Below are 22,101 nucleotides of genomic sequence, written 5' to 3'. Positions count from 1 at the left end.
TACATAATTCTTTGCTAGTGTTATAAACACTGAAGTGTTTCTATTTGTTTTTTGTTAGTTTAAGTTAGGCCTTACTTTCCCTACTAACTTTTCCCTAATACAAATTTAGTACCTACCAGTTTACCCTTACTCTTCCCTCCACACTCAAACCACACCCCCAATAGTATCCAACCAGCACTCTTTCAAAAAATGCATCTCAGACTAGGAATTCTTTGTTTTACACTCACATACCTAACCTACATCACAACCTTTCATACTAACACAACATTAGAAAACACTGCATTTCATATAACACATACTTACAGAAAATCAAACACACCCTCAGATTTCCCTATCACTGCCACATTATTTAAAGACAACTCAATACTACGCATATATAAGTTTCACATAACCACTTCTTACACTAAGAAAATATCACTTAGATCCAACACAGAAGTATCCCACACTATTAAATATGTACTGTTTATCACAAAGAAACTACTCACTTCAGGAGACATACACCCAAACCCAGGACCACTTAACACTCTACTATCAACCAAACAAACCTCTGACCTATCAATACTTAATATCAATACTAGGAGTATATCTAACAAACTTCCTGACCTACATGCATTTATAGCCCACTACACCCCAGACATACTAACCATTACTGAGACCTGGCTAAAACCAAACACCCAAGATGAGGAAATCCTTCCACCAGGCTATAATATATTAAGACAGGATAGAGTAAGCAAGAAGGGAGGTGGAATTGCTATCTTCTTTAAAGGTACACTCAACATAAAACCCCTACAAACCCCTTTACCTAAATTTCAAAATGCCGAAATCTTAGGCTCAGTCCTATATATAAATAACACCAAAAAAGTCAATATACTCTGCTGTTACATTCCCCCAGGAAATAATTCCCTCACCATTGAAGAAAATCTACACTGGACTACAGATAATCTTTCACAGGAAACCATCCTACTAGGTGACCTAAATACTTGCTGGTTAGCATGTATCTCTAACAACCCCACTAAGCATATCAATCTCTTTGTTTTTTCCCAATTCATCTAACAACCTACTAGAAAAGATAAAAAAAAAAGAAACAATCTATACTAGACTGGACACTAGTCATTTGCCCTAAACAAAACTACCAGACAGGATGCCTACCAGATACTCTAAGTGACCATCTTCCCACAGTCCTCCTTCGTAAATGCACCGACTTAGCTAAGTCCATAGCTTTTAGACAAGTCAGAGATGACTGTAAACTAAATATACAGGATCTTAACTCCATTCTAAAGCAATGTAACTGGGATCCACTTAAAACCCTAAGGTTAGACCAGGCCATTGAATACTTTAATAGCACTTTCATTACTGTCCTAAATTTAGTCGCACCCATTAGGAAAGTTAGAGTTAAGACAAACTACGCACCATGCCTATGTAGGGACACAAGAGCCCTACTGAAGTCTAGAGACAAAGCTTGGAAAATGTGGAAAAGAGAAAACACTAGTCTGTCCAAACAAAACTACCAACAACTCAGAAATCAGGCCAAGACACAAACCAAATTGGATAAACAGAATTATTTCATTGCTGCCCAAAATAGTCACTCAAAAGGCCCTCAGAAGTTTTGGCATACTATCAACTCATTGTTAAAACCAGGTAAAACCACCACTCCAACTCCCACCTCCATCAACAATACTAAAGACATAGCCTCCCAATTTAATCAACACTTTACAGAATCTATCCTGACTTTATTCTCCCAACTATCCAAAAACAAACTTTTAGATATCTCTACAAAATACCCTGATAACATCCCCTCCTTTACTCTCTCATCTGTTCTTACCTCTACTATTAAAACACTCCTCCTAAAACTGAAGCCTACCACCCTTGCTGCAGGCAATCGTCCTGCTAACTTCCTCAAAGTAGCTTCTGAGTCCATTTCTTACCCTGAATCCACCCTTATCAATCGCTCCATACAGGAAGCCTACATCTCTCAACTGTGGAAAGTTTCACATATTATTCCACTTCACAAAGGTGTTCATTCCTATGATTTTTCTAATTATCATCCAATTGTGATTCTATCCCCTCTATCTAAACTACTCCAAAAATGTATATACTCTCAAGTAATGGATTTCCTAAACTCACACAATCTTATCTCCTCCACACAACATGGCTTTCGGAAACACCATAGCACAACAACTGCTCTTCTCTCTTTTACTAACCTGGTAAACCAACACAGAAACAACAACAACTTTGTATCTGCTATATTTATAGACCTCTCGAAAGCATTTGACATGGTCTCACACTCCCTACTGCTAGACAACCTTGCCTCTATAGCCTTTGCCCCTCCAACTATTGCTTGGTTTAAAATTATCTGTCAGATAGGTAGCAGTCTGTCTAATGGCAAGGTTTACTGTCCTCTCTACTCCAAACAACCATAGGTGTACCACAAGGCTCTATATTAGATCATCTTCTTTTCTCGAGTTTTACTAACAATCTTCATACCTCCGCCCATCCTGCTACACTCATAGAGTATGCAGATGATTCGAATCTTACCTGCTCTGCACCCTCACTTACCACTTTACAACAACTCACTCAGGAGTCCTTTAGTTTAGTGGAAAGTTGGATTACTCAGATCCAACTTATCCTAAATCCCCAAAAGACTAAATTGGTTTGCTTCACCCCCCAACAAATCTATTCCTATCTCTCTATCTTTTTCAATCATTTCCATAAATGGTACTATCTTCACCCCTTCTGAACACACCAAACTCCTGGGTATAGAAATTGACAAAAACCTACAGTTTGATGTCCACATTTCACAAACCATCAAAAAAGTCCATAAAAAATGGGAACACCATACAGACATAAAAACTTTCTCTCAAAAAAAGTGAGAATCTCTCTAGCCCAAACCCATCTATTGTCCACTCTAATGTATGCGGCACCAATCCTTACATATATTAGAAAACATGATCTTGCTAGACTTGTGACATGTTACAACAAAATTGCCAAGTTCGCTAATAACTGCACCTTCAGAACCCATCACTGTCAGGCTCTGAAGGAACTACAATGGCTAGAATTTCCCCAACTACTCAATTACCATCAACTAATCATTGCCTACAATATTGTGAGACATCCTGATAGAACCCCAGCTCTAAGTCACCTACTCACACCCTACAAATCAAATCGTCCCCTTCGCTCCACTGACAAATCACCCCTTTGTATCTCTAAGGCTAAAAACACAGCAGGTAAAGCACTAGTCTCCCATAACGTAGCTAAATCCTGGAATAACCTTCCCCCTGCTTTATCTTCTGCCTCCACTATTATGCTGTTCAAAAACTCACTTAAATTACACAATGAATTCTTGGCTATGTCCATGCATTACCTAATCATCACTTTTTCTACCACCCCAGATAGCTTCATATCCAGTTATTCCCACTGTAATTTTTTTCTATAGTATCAGGAATTTTATTTTCTACTCAAGTTTCTAATAGTTAAATAGCTCATGCTAAACCTACACTAATTAATTGCTAAGTAGTCTCTGTTTGTCTCTATAGTTAGTTATAATGCTTATCTAGTATCATTTTCTGTTTCTGTATCGAAAGTTGTATTTTTTATCTAGTGTCTAATTTTGTTTTTTGTATCAAACGTTGTATTTTTATCTGTTGTCAATTTTTTGCTTCTGTATAGATGATCATATTGTTATCATATTGTACAACTATTTGTTTTTCTGTACTGAATGTGGAGCTTTTCTCCGCGGCCTCTGCTGTAAATGGATACATGCCCAGTTGGACTATCCCGGTAAACAAATGTAAAATAAAATAAATAATATTCTCCAGGGTGCTTAGGAACATTGAGTGTGAGTCTTGGGACATGGTTGGGGACCTATAGCAGGCTATGGCCTAAATCGCTGTCTTATCTAATGTTAGCTGCACCTGAAGTATCTCAGATGCATTATGTTGTGCTACCAGTCTGGAGGTGTGCGCATCCTTTATGAACATGGAAACACCACTGCCTTAGGAGCTTATATACTGTTAAGAAAATGTATAACTGCAATGTGCAAGCTTAGATGCATTTAGGGTTAAAAAGAAATGAATATGTTTATTCTGCTTATTCTGTGTGAAATATGTGCAGCTGCAGAAAACCTTGATAAGAGAACAATTGACGCTTGAGAGTCTACCATGGTCAGCAGAATGTGTATTGAGGCCAGGGTTGTATTTTGACCCTGGGCAAATGTATCATATCAAGAATTGAACAGCTGAAGAAATGTAAGAAACAAAGGAGGGCTAAAATTAGTCCAAGGCCAGGTTGTTTTTCCTCAAACATGTTTTGCAAGACAGCAATTTTCTGACCATGTCAGCAGTAAATCTAACAATGTCTTCTTTTTTGACCATGTCAGCAGTTAAACTAACAATATTTTCTTGTGTACATGCAGAGAACTGTATAAGAATAGCATGCTGAACCATGGAAATCAGACAAACCTTGTACCTACATGCTTTGTCTCCTTGCTGCAAGTAATAAAGGGTGCCTTACGTGCATTGATCTTTGTGTTTTCCTTTACAGATTGGTCCCACGAGCCGGAAACCCTCACTTCACCTCAGATCAGATGGCCAGGTGGCTGAAACTGTATGGAGAAGAAACCAAATCGGTTCTTCTTATGTGAAAAGTCCTCCGACTGAATTGTCGTCAAAAGAGGCCAGCCACTTTCTGATCTGCGACTGAAGGACGGGTTTTCCGCGAATCAGCGATCAATCATGTGGGCTCAGGTAAGGTGAATCTAATTTTTCTGTTTCAAGATCAGGGACTGGATGTGCATTGTTTCTGTCAGACTGTGTTTTCTTACAGTCAGGGATAGAAAAGGTATAATCTTGTCATAGATCAGGTGAAACAGATCAGTAGACTTTAGACAGTCATTCTGAAGAGACTTTAACAAAATCCATGCTATACGTAAAAATCTGAAGGCATCAGGTAATATTTTTCTGAACAGTCTACGTAGCAAACAAAATAGGGAAAAAATGGGTAATTATTGTACAAAGACACCCGGAAATCCACCGTTAACGGAAGATGCAAAATATATGCAGTCACAGCACGCAGACAATATTAAATACTTTTCAAAATGGGTTATTAAGTATGAATTAGAAAAATCCTCACTTATCAAACTTATCAAACAACTCAAAACTGATTCTAAGGGTCAAGTTAAAAAACAACGACAGTTAGGAATTCCCCAGGCACACAGGTGGCTGGAGGAAGCAAACCGCAGAGACCAAAAGAACAAAAACTCAAAAACAATGTTTTTAGATAAGGAAGACAATAACTCGGTAGTGGCATTGGCGCCTCCCCCTTCGCTGCCAGAATATGGAGCAAGTGGACAGACTAACCCACCCCCGTTATATCCTACGCTCACTAGAGAAAGAGACTTTATAAAACTGAAACTAGCTAAAGTTAGAGATCCCATTGAAACTAGGTTCCGAACGAAGGGAAATAATCAAGAAGAAGGCTCCAAATTATGGCAGGTAGTTAAGGATACACAACCTGTAGAAGAAGAAATATGCCCACTTATGGAAGTGCCAAACCCTCAGGCAGGACAGGAAGATCAGACTCCAATTATCTTAGTGTATCGACCCTGGACTCCGGAAGATATCCGGAAAGCTACAGAAGGGATTCCCCATCCGAAACTTAATTTCAGAAAATTTTCAGAAGATTTACAAGGAATGAGGCTAAGTTATAACTGAAATGGGGAAGAAATAGAAAAAGTAGTTTGACAGATTGTAGGACCAGATTGGTACATGATTTGTGGCAACTGGAATCCTTGTGATGCTGCACAAAAACCTCTTCCACACAGCAGCGCAGAATTAGACACTAGAGTGAAGGGACTTACAGACCGCATTTCTGAGAAATGGAAACCTAGGGCAGACAGGACTTGCATTAATCAATGTGTCCAGCAGGAGGGTGAATCAGTTGACCAATACTTTGCTAGACTGCTAAAATGTTTTAACAACCACTGTGGAATGCAGGTTCCTGAAGATCAAAAACAAGATTCCACATATGAACAGCAGCTGAAGAATGCATTTCTAAAAGGCAGTAGTACACCTATAAGCAGTTTCATTACAAAACACATGGTTAACCATCGAACTAGTAGATTACATTCACTACTCGAATATGCTAGACATGCTGAAAGGCATTTTAATAGCAAAAAGAAGAAGAAGGTTCAGGTATTTTCCGTAGAAGATGGAGCAGAAGTTTATGTAGTGCACCACGGGAAAAAGGGCAGGAAAAACACACAGGGAGGTAAGCAGTCTGATCAGCGATCAGAAGACTTTGAAGGATGCAAGAAAAGGGGAGAATGTTTTAAATGTGGTAAAAAGGGATATTTGGCAAGGGATTGCAGGAAAAATAAGAAAGCAACAATGGAAGAAAAAGAAGGTGAGAACTGACTATATGATAATCAGGAATCAAAAGAAGAGACCTGTAGAGAAAGGACAAACGAGGATGTGAAAAGGGTAATAGAGGAAGTACAGGAAATCAATGACGGTGCAGAAGAAGATGAAGTACTAGATTTAGCTTTATTGAGCCTGGAGCTCTATTTAGCAGATACAAAACCGGAAGTTACACCTTTAGTGGAAGGCAGTGAAGTTAAATTTTTGTGTGATTCAGGGGCATCACAGACCCTGATACACCCCTCCAAATTACCAGACAATTCAGAGTTATCTGATTACATATTGGTCAAAGCAGCGAATGGGCAGCTATACCGGGAGTCCCTCTCCCGCAATATCACCATAATAGATCCTGTTTCAGGATTAACACAAATAAGTAAGATTGTAGTTTCTGCGAAATGACCAGTAAATCTCTTGGGCAGGGATCTTATGCAGTTGTTTGGCATAGCGGTGGTTCCAACTATGCAGGGCATGGAAGCGCAGCAACGAACTGACACCTTTATGGTTCAATCAGGGAGTGAAACGTTTTATTGGTACAGTCAGGACCTGGTTACGACTGGTCCAGGGACTGTGACCAAAGAAGTGATGAACGTAGCCGTCAGTAAATTTTCCTCCCAGGACATTGATAAACAGAACCTGCTGCATTGCACCCTGTATTTTTTAACACATCAGGGCCTGATAATGAGTATGAAAAAGAATTATTTAAGCATCGTACAAACAGATTGGTACTAAGAAACATACTGGGAAGCAGAAGGGAATAGTGTAGCCAGCTGTTCGCTGCCCGAGGAGTTTTTGACACTTTATAAATCCAATCGACTACCACATGTAAGCTTAACTAAGAATAAAAACATACGGTGGGCAGACCTAGGGGTGAGAGTTACAAAATGGGAAAAACAAACAGAACTGCAGTTGTCAGGACAGGGAATACAAGTGCAAAAATTGAACTGGGTGACTCAAGCTAACCCAGCTGTACATCTGCAGTCTCGTGGAAACAGCTGATGGATACTCCTACTGACAGAAGAAGAAAATGCCTTACGAGATATACCAGGGACCCTCTGGTCAGCAGGAAAATCAGATGTAGGACTTATCCGTACAGCAGGTCCAGTTAGTATTATACCAAAATCAGCGTTTAGACCACAAAAAAGACAGTATCCCTTAAGAAAGGATGAAGAGGCAGGAATAAAACCTATTAAAGCAGCATTACTTAAGGGAGGGGTGCTACTAGAATCCCCTAATTCTCCGTGTAATACACCTTTATTTCCAGTTAAATAAGCTAATGGAGAATAGTGTATGGTTCAGGATTTGCAAGCTGTAAATGACGCAGTAATACCAAGGGCACCTACGGTGCCAGATCCACACACCTTGTTGAATGACTTAAAACCTCAACAAGAATATTCCTCTGTGGTAGACATTAGTAATGCATTATTTTCAATACCAATACACCCAGATAGCCAGTATTGGTTTGCATTCACGTTTCAGGGAAAAAGATACACATATACCCGATTACCACAGGGATATTGTGAGAGCCCTACTATATTTTCACAAGAAATGTCAAGTAACCTGGCAGGATTTAACCCACCAAGGGGTAGTCAGGTCTTACTTTATGTTGATGACATTCTATTAACAGCCCCCACCCTGCAGGATTGCAGGGAAGACACAGTAGCACTTTTACGATTTCTAGCTACTGAAGGACACAAAGTGAATAAGAACAAACTGTAACTTTGGAAAAAAACAGGTAAAGTACTTGGGATATGTAATATCCAAGGGAGGTAGAACTTTAGATGAGGACAGGAAGGTGGCAATTTTGCAGGCACCAAAGCCCACCACCAAGAAGGAAATGATGTCCTTCTTGGGAACGACTAATTTTTGTCGGAGCTGGATTCCAAACTATGCTTTGGAATCTGCACCTTTAACTGACCTTATTTACAAGACACCTATGGCAGCGCAGGACTTGTTACAGTGGACAACGGAGGCAGAATCTGCTTTCTGTAAGCTGAACCAGTTAATAGCCTCCTCTCTAGTTCTGGGTTTGCCTAATTACCATAAGCGTTTTTTCCAGACTGTAGATTGCAAGCAGGATTATATGACATCAGTACTAACACAGCAACATGGGGATAAGCAACTTCCCATAGTTTACTATTCATCACAATTAGACCCAGTGGCACGATCTTTGCCACACTGTGTGCAGACAGTAGTCGCGGCAGCAATGGCAGTGCAGGCTTCGGCTTCAGTAGTCTTGTTTCACCCACTCACTCTAAGGGTACCTCATGCAGTCGCGATTATTTTATTACAAGAAAAAGTAGCATATCTCTCTCCTGCTAGGCATATCTCCTGCATGACCATATTGTTGAGCCAACCTCATATGACAATTGAACAATGTACGACCTTAAACCCTTCTACCCTGCTCCCAACTCCTGCAGACAGCACACCACATCGCTGCCTGCAAATAATCGAGCAGAAGACATTACCTAGGAAAGACCTCATGGATGTCCTCTTGGATAATGCTGAGGTGACATACTACATGGATGGCTCATGCAAAAGGGGCCCTGCAGGACAGAACCTAGTAGGATATGCAATAGTCTCTGATACTGAAGTTATAGAAGCAAAATCTTCACCGCATCATTTATCTGCACAGGCAGCAGAATTGATTGCTCTGACACGAGCATGTAACTTAGCAAAGAATAAGTGTGTAAACCTCTTCACTGATAGCCAATACGCTTTTTCCACTGTACATGTGTTTGCACAACAGTGGAAAAACCGAGGAATGATAACATCTACTGGCAAACCTATAAATAATGCACAGCTTATTTTAGATCTCTTAGAATCCATTCAATTGCCTCGAAGGGTAGCTATTTGCAAATGTACAGCTCATACTAAACAACAGGACATCATTTCAAAAGGTAATGCGAGAGCTGATGCAGCTGCAAAACAGGCAGCTACAGAGGTATTCCTTCTAGATAAGGAATTATGACCCTCTGAAACCTTGAATTTAGATATGTTAAAAACAATGCAGACACTCACTACGCAAGCAGAAAAACAGTGATGGATAAGACGAGGAGCAATCCTCGAGAAGAGGCTGTACATCTCTAAGGTGGGAAAACCAATACTACCCTCTAACTTGTTCCGCTATGCGGCATTGTTGAGCCATGGGCAGTGCCATGTCTCAACAAGGGGGATGGTACAGCTGGTGAACTAGGTGTTCACAACATATGGATTTACAATCTATTCTAAAAAATTTTGTTTAATGTGTCAAATCTGTAACAAACACCATGCACAGAGGGTGATAAAGCCTAAGCAAGAGAGTTTTCCCACACCACCATATCCATTTCACACTATCTGCATGGATTTCATAGAACTAAACAAATGTGAAAACAAGAAGTACTTCCTTGTCATTATAGATATATTCTCCAGGTGGGTGGAAGCTTTTCCAACTAAAAATCCGGATGCAGCTACAGTAACAAAGGTACTTGTTAAGGACATTATTCCTAGGTTCATTATTCCGGAAAGAATCTATAGTGACAACGGTACGCACTTTGCAAATCAAACCATACAGCAGCTGAGTAAGTTTTTTGGTATTTCTCTTAAAAATCATTGTGCATATCATCCACAGTCTGCAGAGCTGGTTGAAAGGCATAATGGCATACTGAAAAGCAAACTAAGGAAATTGATAGCTGAAACAGGAAAAACCTGGCTGTACTGTTTACCTTTGGCATTGTTGAGCATGAGAACTGTCCCTACAGCAAAAGGACTGACTCCTTTTGAAAAACTGTATGGAAGGACTTAGTACACACCCCAGTGGAAACATCTCATGTCATCAGACCAGGAAGCTGATTTTACACTAGCTGAATATATGAAAAAGTTGTTGAGTTCTAAACATCTGTTGCAGTTTAATTCTGTTTCAGGTCAAAAGCAAGCCGAAACATCGGAAGTGACAGTGACGCCAGGAGACTGGGTGTGGATTAAAATCGTGAAGTGAAAGAACTGGGCATCACCAAAGTGGGAAGGTCCCTACCAGGTGCTTCTTTCAACACCTACTGCAGTCAAGATAGCAGAGCGGGCTTCATGGATGCACCTGATGCACTGCAAGTTGATGAGAAACTTCGAATTGGACAAAGACCTTACCTCTCCATTGGGACCCTAAGCACAAAAGTCTGGCTACAAGGGGGGGGGGGTCAGATCAATAGGAAATGATCCGTCTCAAACCCAGTGAAGCAATCATCAGTGCTAAGGTCCTGTAGGGCAGAGAGTAAGATCACGTGTCCGCATAAAATGACTGAATCAAGAAAACATCTTTTTGGAAGAACTGGAGAAGACAGAGACAATACGGAACAATCATTTCCACAGAAATATTGCATGACCATCCTACTGATCATCATGGTAACAATAATCTTTTTGTTATGGCCATTTCTCTTCTCTGTTACGCAAGTAGAATTTAGTAAGCGTGAGTGGCACCCGAACGTCAATACTTACCAGGCAATCAAATATGTGTATGCTGACACCTTCAATGTTTCGAATTGCTGGATCTGCACAGCTTTACCAACAGCATATGGGGGAGTACTGCTAACTTCAGTTCCCCTAGGGGCTAATAAGACCTGGGAAAACCTAATTCATGACACATCGAATGTTACATCAGAAGATAAATTAGTATTACAATTGTCTATTCATCAAAAGGGAATTGTGTGTTTTCATAAGAATGATACAGTCAGAGTAGGATGGAGCCATTGCAATGTAACAGTTCCTTATAGATGCTACACTAAACCTGATAACACCAGATTTTATTGCAATACAAACTATGATTTGTTTTTTGAATTGATGCATAAAACAATTGAGGAAGTAAAACATGATTCTGTTCTCTACAAACAACTGTCCATAATTGACAGAAAAATGTTTCACGCAGGACAAGTGTATGTTTATAGTAAAGCTACCACTAAAGTAGAAGATTGTTACTTTATATGCAGAAGAAAAGCATATAAATGGCTACCTGAAAACTGGTCCGGTAGCTGTTTTTTGTGGTACCTTGTTCAGGCCATATGACACACGGCAGTTTTACCTCAAGAGGAAAATTCGGAATGTCCGAGAAATTAAGAAGCCTGCTAATCCAGTGGGACAAATCAATGCACCTTGGAAATACCATCATGACTTAGGCCCTGGAAATAAAAAAGGACTATCGCACATGGATCTGGGTGATGACGTCATATCATGGGCAGTCATATTACCAGCATATGGAGCAACAAAATCGATCTGAGAGCTGAGAAATCTATCTAAACTTCTTGAAATAATGAGTAATGCAACCTTTTCTGCCCTAGAATTGGTAACTGATGAACTGACTGCCATGAGAACAGTGGTACTTCAAAATCGCATGGCTCTTGACTTCAAACTAGCGGTGAAAGAAGGTATGTGTGCTTTAATCCAGGAGGAGTGCTGTTCATACATTCCTGACAACAAACACGAGATAGACAACCATCTTGAAGTAATTCAGCAGGTGATGGCCATGACCAAACCAGGACCAAACCCATTGACGGACTTTTTCCAGAAGTGGTTTGGGGGTTGGGGCAGCATCCTGATGAACATTCTGATTGCCATCTGTGTAGGAATAGCCTTACTGATGGTGTGTGGATGCTGCTGCATCCTCTGTATGAAAGGACTAGTTAAGAATATAGTAGACGTTTCAGTTTCAGAAACTTTATACCAAGATGCTGAATTCGAGGAATTACTTAAAACTGAAAAAATGCTTTCACAGGCTTAAACTGAATGACTCTCTAACTGCAAATCCTAAGTAGGAAATGGTTATGAGAAGAAAAACTGTTTATGCTTGTTTTGAAGTTAGAATAAAGTATTAAAAGGGGGGAAATGTTAAGAAAATGTATAACTGCAATGTGCAAGCTTAGATGCATTTAGGGTTAAAAAGAAATTAATACGTTTATTCTGCTTATTCTGTGTGAAATATGTGCAGCTGCAGAAAACCTTGATAAGAGAACAATTGACGCTTGAAAGTCTACCATGGTCAGCAGAATGTGTATTGAGGCCAGGGTTGCATCTTGACCCTGGGCAAATGTATCATATCAAGAACTGAACAGCTGAAGAAATGTAAGAAACAAAGGAGTGCTGAAATTAGCCCAAGGCCAGGTTGTTTTTTTCAAACATGGTTTGCAAGACAGCAATTTTCTGACCATGTCAGCAGTAAATCTAACAATGTCTTCTTTTCTGACCATGTCAGCAGTTAAACTAACAATATTTTCTTGTGTACATGCAGAGAACTGTATAAGAATAGCATGCTGAACCATGGAAAATCAGACAAACCTTGTACCTACATGCTTTGTCTCTTTGCTGCAAGAAATAAAGGGTGCCTTACTTGAACCTTACTTGCATTGATCTTTGTGTTTTCCTTTACATATATTTATATATATATATATATATATATATATATATATATATATATACAAATACAAATGTATTTTATATATATATATATATATATATATAAACACACACACACACACACGTATACATACACATACATAGATAGATATAGATATTGATAGATATATGCCTTGTAACAGATGGCTCAGAACCATTTCTGTTTAGCTGTGTCTGTTTTCATCCCTCTGTGGGACAAAGCTGCAACAGCTGCATTTTAAGATTTAGCTTGCACTTTAGGTATCTTTACACTGACAAAGGAAGTGATATTGAACCTTCCTGTCCTGATATGGAGGCATTGCATCTGCTGCAAGACACTTGTATTTGTACTGTGCTGCCATTTTATGTGATATCATTATCATTCAGTATAACTAACTGTGACTCATGTCACTTGATATTCAGGTTCATGTGTTCATTTGCCTATGTCTACAGACCTAGGCACATTTGGTAGTCTGTAACAAGGCCGGATCAACATATAGAGAATTGTCTTTTATGAACTGCAGCGAGACTGTTTTGAGCATTCCCTGGAGCATTAGAACTTCATAATATGCAACCTCTGTGATGTTTTCTTATAATTTCTTTTATTACATTCCTTGAGAATGAAAAGTGTATATAATGTGAAATGTTTATAACTATGCACCAGTCACAACAAATGCATCGAGTCTTGCACTGATTAATTACTGTTTTATAGAGGTTTAATAAAACTGATATTATGAATAAATGAAGCATTTCTGTGAAAATAGATTTGGCATAAGAAATGATATTCACTGTGCAAAACAAGTAAATGATAAAAAATCTCAAGGTAGTTGTGTAAGTGGTAGAATTCTGCTTGAGACGTCAATGTGCCGTGACTTTCTTGTAAAGATGATGCAGCATTTGTTAACTTTATAATAGAAAACTTCTGAAAATCTGTAACTTTACTTTAGGGAGATTGCTTCATTGTTTCCTAAAATTGCTATAAATATTACACAGAAAAAAATCAGTTTTACATTTTTAAGAGGGAAGCAATGAACTTACTTGAGTTAGGTGCCCAGTTCAGTGATGAGATCTCCTTGTCTGCTTCTGCCAAAATTGCTTTCAGTATATATTTACCTTATCTGAAAAGTTCATCCAAACAAGAAAAAAATATTAGGAATCATTGTTGTAGCATGTGACTGCATGCTATGATGCCACAATTAACAGATAAAGAATATAGATAAGAATTTAAATATGCAGCTCTGAGTTACAAGTGATCAAAACACTGATGCAAGCCTATAAGGAAGATAATAACTGCAATGCAGGTCTTCATAGTGAATTCATTGTGAAGAAGGATAAGCCTCTTGGCTATTCTGCAGTAAGAATGCTGGTTTACTGTTGTCCTATTCTTACTTCAACCTTCTGCAGAATGTGCAAGGTAGTGTTGTGTTTACTGTTAAAATGTGCAGGTCCGTATTTCTGTCCTCTCATCCATGTACAGGCTTATAAAGCAAACTCAGATATTTGGGGATTCCATTGTTGACCTGGCCCAAGTAATGGTATTGGTTATTATAAGACCATATAGTACGCCTTTCCTTCCAAATGAGCTTTCACAAATTCTTTTATATCAGAAAGGGAGAAAGGAAACAAATCTGCAAACCTGCATTAACTTGTAACCAGAAAATAATTTATTTATTTATTTATTTATTTCAGTTTGATTACCGGGGAAGTCCACTGGGCCAAGAAGTGCCCATTTTCAGTGGAGGCCCAGGGAGAAAAGCTCCATGTACAATAGTAGTATGATAAGGGTTACAAAACAATGAGAAAGGTTACATAATTTTGGAGATGAGATACAGTAGTATGGTTCATACATTCAGTGGAATTACATACATTCAAGTGAAAAACGGTAATATTCATTGTGAGACAGTATATAACAAAAACTAAATCTTTTTTTTTTTTTTTCTGATTTTTACAATATTTACAAATATGGAGTTTATTTAAGTCTGATAGTTCAGGTTCTTGGAGAAATTAGATGAAGCTTGAGAGTATAGGAGAAATTAGATTAAGCTAAGATTAAGCTAGATAGTATAGTAAAGCAGTAGTATGGAGAGTTTAGTGGGGGGAGTTATGTAGAGTGAAAGCAGGAGCATTTCCATTTGGAAGAGAGATATTGGAAGAGTTGGTTTTTGAAGGATTCAATGTTAGGTATTGTCCTAAGTGAGGGAGGGAGGGAGTTCCATTTTTTACCTAGAGAAAAGGAGAGTAGAAGCTGGCCAGCGGGACATTTTGGTTTGTGAATGGCGATTAGGTTTTGGTGTTCAGACCTCAGAGATCTATTTGGGGTGTAAGGGGGAAGAATGTTTTTTAAGGCTGGGCATTTATCAGGGGAGAATATTAATTTGTGAGCGTTGGTTAGTTGTAGATAGTCTAGGTGGTTAGGTAGTTCTAACCAATTCAGAGGCAGTGGTGAGTTGAAGTTTTGCATTTAGTGGCAAATTTGGATATTTTATTATAACAAGCTTCAAGTTTAGAGGTGTTGGAAGCGGACAGATTGGTTAATAGTGAGGCACCATATAGAAGAGAAGGTAGGAGGTAGGAGATTGCCAGGGTAAGCCTAGAGGGGTTGGAGAGAAATTGATTGTTTCTATATAGCATATCTAGTTTTTGGTGAGTTTTCTTTATGTTTTGTTGTATGTGAAGATCGAATTTGAGGTGTTCATCTATGGTAATGCCAATGAGTTTTGCAGAGGAGGCTATTTCTATAGTAGTGGAGGATTGGCTAATGACATTGAAAGTGTTTTTGTCAAAGGAGGAAACCTTGGAGGGGAGGAATATTAGAATTTTAGATTTACTGGAGTTGAGGGAAAGGTGATTTTGGTGCATCCAGTTCTCAGTAGTGGAAAAAGCTATTTGGGTTTTGGTCAGTAGTTCAGAAATGTTGGGGGCGGCACAAACCAAGGTAGAGTCATCAGCGTATTGGATGACTGTAGTGTCAGGGATGATGGCGTGAAGGTCATTTATAAAGATGTTGAAGAGCATGGGTCTGAGGATGGACCCTTGAGGAATGCCAGTAGGTGTAGGCAAGAAGGAAGAGGAGGAGTTCTTCCATTTGACAGCTTGAGACCTGTTGGATAGGTAGCTGGAGAACCAGGAAAGAGTATTAGGGGAGAGATTAAGGTTGGTGAGATGATGGAGAAGGTGAGTATGGGAGATGGTGTCGAAGGCTTTAGAAAGATCTAGTAGTATAGTGGATATGATGAGTCCAGAGTCCCAGGCTTGATTGATAGTGTCTAGGAAAGATAGTAGGGCGGTTATGGCACTATGGCTGGGGCGGAAGCCATGCTGGGTGGGTGTTAGAAAGGCCAAAGCTGGTGGTGGACAAATTTTTCTAGAATTTTAGAAATTGGTGAGAGTAGGGCAATGGGGCGGAAGTTAGAAATAGAGGTGTTTTTGCCTCCTTTGTGGAGAGGAAGAATGTAGGCTGAACACCAGAGTTTGGGCACATATGATTCAGTTAAGGATCTGTTAATCAGAATACTGATTGGGACAGCAATTCCCTCGGCTGCACATTTGAGGAAGGAGGAGTGTATGTTGTCTGGGGCATTAGCGCATGGCCTTAGTTTGGATAGAAGTTTTTTTATAAGATTGGTGGGTACAGGTTTGAGGTGGAATTTAAGGGGATTGTTATTTAGGTAGTTGGTTGTCGTGTGGAGGGAGTTGGGTGGGTGCTAATCTTTACTGATTTAAAATTGTAGAAAAGACAAATAATTAATTTTGATACTAGATGAATCAACAAATTGATTATTTTCTATCTGTCTCAAACAATAAAATGTATGCTTTACTATGTGAGTTTGTGTGTGTGTGTGGGGGGGGTATGGCCTCATTCAAATGTTTTTCTTGAATTGGACTGGTATTCCATTCCAGAATTAATTTTTAGTCATGCACTTACTGACTGATGCTTTTTCTACAAGTGTAGCAATTTTCTTAACCTTTACTTGTTTCATGCAAATACATTTGAAAATACAAAATTAGAGCACCAATCATGTTAATTCATACATACAAAAATACAAGTGAGATTTCCAATAAAGAAAAAAAAAAAACAAAATCAGATTTCCAATGAAGGAAACCAAAAAAAAAAAAGATGTCAATGGCATATGAATCAAGATTAGAAAGGAAAATGCCTTAAGATAGATAACTATTATATAAAATGTGAGCAGGGTTAAATGACAAATCCCTCAAATTACAGAATATGTTACAAACAAACATGATATTTTCAAAAGAAACATTAGGAATGATGTCCCTGTAAAAACAACTGTTCAGACATTTAGGAATGTTTTTGCCAGCTGTGGAGTGGAGGCAGATAAACATTCACTTAATCTCAATTGTCCAAGGTTGGACTAGTGACCATGGCACAGAAGAAACCAGTGAAAGAGGGAGGGAGGCAGTGACCAGTGCTGGCTTGCATATCATGGAGGTGTTGATGGAAGTCCTACTCACTGTACTGCCATTGCCTACTGGAAACAGGTGCGCACAGTGTGATGATGTGAGATATTGCCAGCTATGCCAGGAAATGTAGGGCAGTGGATGTGTAACATATGGCAGTACAGCTAGCTAAAATTTAATAAACAGTTATATATTATTTGAATATCAAACTGGTTTGCACAGATGCTTGTGTTGAAAATGGATTAGTAAAGCTGCTTATGTTAAAAATATACCAACAGTGAGTCCTGACACACACACACACACACACACACACACACACACACACACACACACACACACACACACATATATATATATATATATATATATATATATATATATATATATATATATATATATATATATAGGTCTACTTTGATTCACTGAAAACTAATTTCACTGAATTTCAAAACTCTCACACCAAATCACTGAAAGTTCAAATCATTGAAAACTCATTTCACTGAATGTAAGTACTGTTGGGCAGATAAAATGTATATGCCCTTTTCCCCACTGTAGTGCAATCTTGGAGTTAGTATATACAGTTAGTGGGGGTGTTGGTGTGGGGGGGTGTAGCCTCCCACCTACTTTTGGTTTTATATTGCTAGCTTTCAGTGAAATGAGATTCATAAATATAAAAGCTAAGTAGGAGGTGGTCTATGCCCCCACACCCCTTAATGTGGGGGGCTGTTCCCCCCTAACTATATATACTAACTCCAGGAGCACTCTACAGTGGGGAAAAGAGCATATACGTTTTTATTTGCCCAATAGCATTTATATTCATTGAAATGTGTTTCAGTGAAATGAGTTTTCAGTGAATCAAAGTAGACCCATATATATATATATATATATATATATATATATATATATGTATATATACATACATACATATATGTATATATACATGTTGGGCAGATAAAATGTATATGCCCTTTTCCCCACTGTAGTGCAATCTTGGAGTTAGTATATACAGTTAGTGGGGGTGTTGGTGTATCCTACCTTCACCAAGAATGATGCCACAATACAGAGATAAGATGATCAGCTTTAACAATTGGCTTAAACACTGGTGTCATTCAAAGGGATCCAGTAGTCTGTCTTGCCTGGGATGACATGCTGGACAAAATGCATACGCTGCTTTCTCAACCATGAGGGATGGCTTGCACCTGTCACCCCTGGGATTCGGATATTGGCAAAGGGCTCTTGCTACCCCCATAGTGCCTTTTGAGGCAAGGCTCAAATTCTAAACCTACCACCCTAGAACACAAAAAGGAAAAAGAAAACTAAGGGCTGAAATGCTGCTCAATGCCAGAAGTCTAAATCTCTAGGGGGAAGTCCACTGGGCCAAGAAGTGCCCATTTCAGTGGAGGCCAGGGAGAAAAGCTCCATGTACAATAGTAGTATGATAAGGGTTACAAAACAATGAGAAAGGTTACATAATTTTGGAGATGAGATACAGTAGTATGGTTCATACATTCAGTGGAATTACATACATTCAAGTGGAAAACGGTAATACTCATTGTGAGACAGCATATAACAGAAACTAAATCTTTTTTTTTTTTTTTCTGATTTTTACAATATTTACAAATATGGAGTTTATTTAAGTCTGATAGTTCAGGTTCTTGGAGAAATTAGATGAAGCTTGAGAGTATAGGAGAAATTAGATTAAGCTAAGATTAAGCTAGATAGTATAGTAAAGCAGTAGTATGGAGAGTTTAGTGGGGGGAGTTATGTAGAGTGAAAGCAGGAGCATTTCCATTTGGAAGAGAGATATTGGAAGAGTTGTGTTTTGAAGGATTCAATGTTGGGTATTGTCCTAAGTGAGGGAGGGAGGGAGTTCCATTTTTTACCTAGAGAGAAGGAGAGTAGAAGCTGGCCAGCGGGACATTTTGGTTTGTGAATGGCGATTAGGTTTTGGTGTTCAGACCTCAGAGATCTATTTGGGGTGTAAGGGGGAAGAATGTTTTTTAAGGCTGGGCATTTATCAGGGGAGAATATTAATTTGTGAGCGTTGGTTAGTTGTAGATAGTCTAGGTGGTTAGGTAGTTCTAACCAATTCAGAGGCAGTGGTGAGTTGAAGTTTTGCATTTAGTGGCAAATTTGGATATTTTATTATAACAAGCTTCAAGTTTAGAGGTGTTGGAAGCGGACATATTGGTTAATAGTGAGGCACCATATAGAAGAGAAGGTAGGAGGTAGGAGATTGCCAGGGTAAGCCTAGAGGGTTGGAGAGAAATTGATTGTTTCTATATAGCATATCTAGTTTTGGTGAGTTTTCTTTATGTTTTGTTGTATGTGAAGATCAATTTGAGGTGTTCATCTATGGTAATGCCAATGAGTTTTGCAGAGGAGGCTATTTCTATAGTAGTGGAGGATTGGCTAATGACATTGAAAGTGTTTTTGTCAAAGGAGGAAACCTTGGAGGGGAGGAATATTAGAATTTTAGATTTACTGGAGTTGAGGGAAAGGTGATTTTGGTGCATCCAGTTCTCAGTAGTGGAAAAAGCTATTTGGGTTTTGGTCAGTAGTTCAGAAATGTTGGGTGCACAAACCAAGGTAGAGTCATCAGCGTATTGGATGACTGTAGTGTCAGGGATGATGGCGAAGGTCATTTATAAAGATGTTGAAGAGCATGGGTCTGAGGATGGACCCTTGAGGAATGCCAGTAGGTGTAGGCAAGAAGGAAGAGGAGGAGTTCTTCCATTTGACAGCTTGAGACCTGTTGGATAGGTAGCTGGAGAACCAGGAAAGAGTATTAGGGGAGAGATTAAGGTTGGTGAGATGATGGAGAAGGTGAGTATGGGAGATGGTGTCGAAGGCTTTAGAAAGATCTAGTAGTATAGTGGATATGATGAGTCCAGAGTCCCAGGCTTGATTGATAGTGTCTAGGAAAGATAGTAGGGCGGTTATGGCACTATGGCTGGGGCGGAAGCCATGCTGGGTGGGTGTTAGAAAGGCCAAAGCTGGTGGTGGACAATTTTTTCTAGAATTTTAGAAATTGGTGAGAGTAGGGCAATGGGGCGGAAGTTAGAAATAGAGGTGTTTTTGCCTCCTTTGTGGAGAGGAAGAATGTAGGCTGAACACCAGAGTTTGGGCACATATGATTCAGTTAAGGATCTGTTAATCAGAATGCTGATTGGGAGAGCAATTCCTTCGGCTGCACATTTGAGGAAGGAGGAGGGTATGTTGTCTGGGGCATTAGCGCATGGCCTTAGTTTGGATAGAAGTTTTTTTATAAGATTGGTGGGTACAGGTTTGAGGTGGAATTTAAGGGGATTGTTATTTAGGTAGTTGGTTGTCGTGTGGAGGGAGTTGGGTGGGTGCTAATCTTTACTGATTTAAAATTGTAGAAAAGACAAATAATTAATTTTGATACTAGATGAATCAACAAATTGATTATTTTCTATCTGTCTCAAACAATAAAATGTATGCTTTACTATGTGAGTTTGTGTGTGTGTGTGTGGGGGGGGGGGTATGGCCTCATTCAAATGTTTTTCTTGAATTGGACTGGTATTCCATTCCAGAATTAATTTTTAGTCATGCACTTACTGACTGATGCTTTTTCTACAAGTGTAGCAATTTTCTTAACCTTTACTTGTTTCATGCAAATACATTTGAAAATACAAAATTAGAGCACCAATCATGTTAATTCATACATACAAAAATACAAGTGAGATTTCCAATAAAGAAAAAAAAAAAACAAAATCAGATTTCCAATGAAGGAAACCAAAAAAAAAAAAAAGATGTCAATGGCATATGAATCAAGATTAGAAAGGAAAATGCCTTAAGATAGATAACTATTATATAAAATGTGAGCAGGGTTAAATGACAAATCCCTCAAATTACAGAATATGTTACAAACAAACATGATATTTTCAAAAGAAACATTAGGAATGATGTCCCTGTAAAAACAACTGTTCATACATTTAGGAATGTTTTTGCCAGCTGTGGAGTGGAGGCAGATAAACATTCACTTAATCTCAATTGTCCAAGGTTGGACTAGTGACCATGGCACAGAAGAAACCAGTGAAAGAGGGAGGGAGGCAGTGACCAGTGCTGGCTTGCATATCATGGAGGTGTTGATGGAAGTCCTACTCACTGTACTGCCATTGCCTACTGGAAAGAGATGCGCATTAGTGTGATGATGTGAGATATTGCCAGCTATGCCAGGAAATGTAGGGCAGTGGATGTGTAACATATGGCAGTACAGCTAGCTAAAATTTAATAAACAGTTATATATTATTTGAATATCAAACTGGTTTGCACAGATGCTTGTGTTGAAAATGGATTAGTAAAGCTGCTTATGTTAAAAATATACCAACAGTGAGTCCTGACACACACACACACACACACACACACACACACACACACACACACACACACACACACATATATATATATATATATATATATATATATATATATATATATATATATATATATATATATAGGTCTACTTTGATTCACTGAAAACTAATTTCACTGAATTTCAAAACTCTCACACCAAATCACTGAAAGTTCAAATCATTGAAAACTCATTTCACTGAATGTAAGTACTGTTGGGCAGATAAAATGTATATGCCCTTTTCCCCACTGTAGTGCAATCTTGGAGTTAGTATATACAGTTAGTGGGGGTGTTGGTGTGGGGGGGTGTAGCCTCCCACCTACTTTTGGTTTTATATTGCTAGCTTTCAGTGAAATGAGATTCATAAATATAAAAGCTAAGTAGGAGGTGGTCTATGCCCCCACACCCCTTAATGTGGGGGGCTGTTCCCCCCTAACTATATATACTAACTCCAGGAGCACTCTACAGTGGGGAAAAGAGCATATACGTTTTTATTTG

General features: G+C 38.9%; 1 protein-coding gene across 1 annotated transcript in view; it reads right to left on the bottom strand.

Moving 5' to 3' along the window:
• Window positions 1-22,101, bottom strand: part of ATP10B (ATPase phospholipid transporting 10B (putative)) — a 2,370,254-nt gene that overhangs the window by 1,359,694 nt on the left and 988,459 nt on the right. The window contains exon 3 of the mRNA XM_044069530.1: window positions 13,845-13,924. The gene's annotated coding sequence lies outside the window, so the exon portion shown is untranslated. The remainder of the gene's footprint in view (window positions 1-13,844; window positions 13,925-22,101) is intronic.

This window comes from Protopterus annectens, chromosome 4.part0 (genome assembly GCF_019279795.1).
Source record: "Protopterus annectens isolate FY-2018-M chromosome 4.part0, PAN1.0, whole genome shotgun sequence".
Classification (NCBI taxonomy): domain Eukaryota; kingdom Metazoa; phylum Chordata; order Ceratodontiformes; family Protopteridae; genus Protopterus; species Protopterus annectens.
The sequence above is the reverse complement of the archived record's forward strand: the minus strand, read 5'-3'. Positions and strand labels throughout refer to the sequence as shown.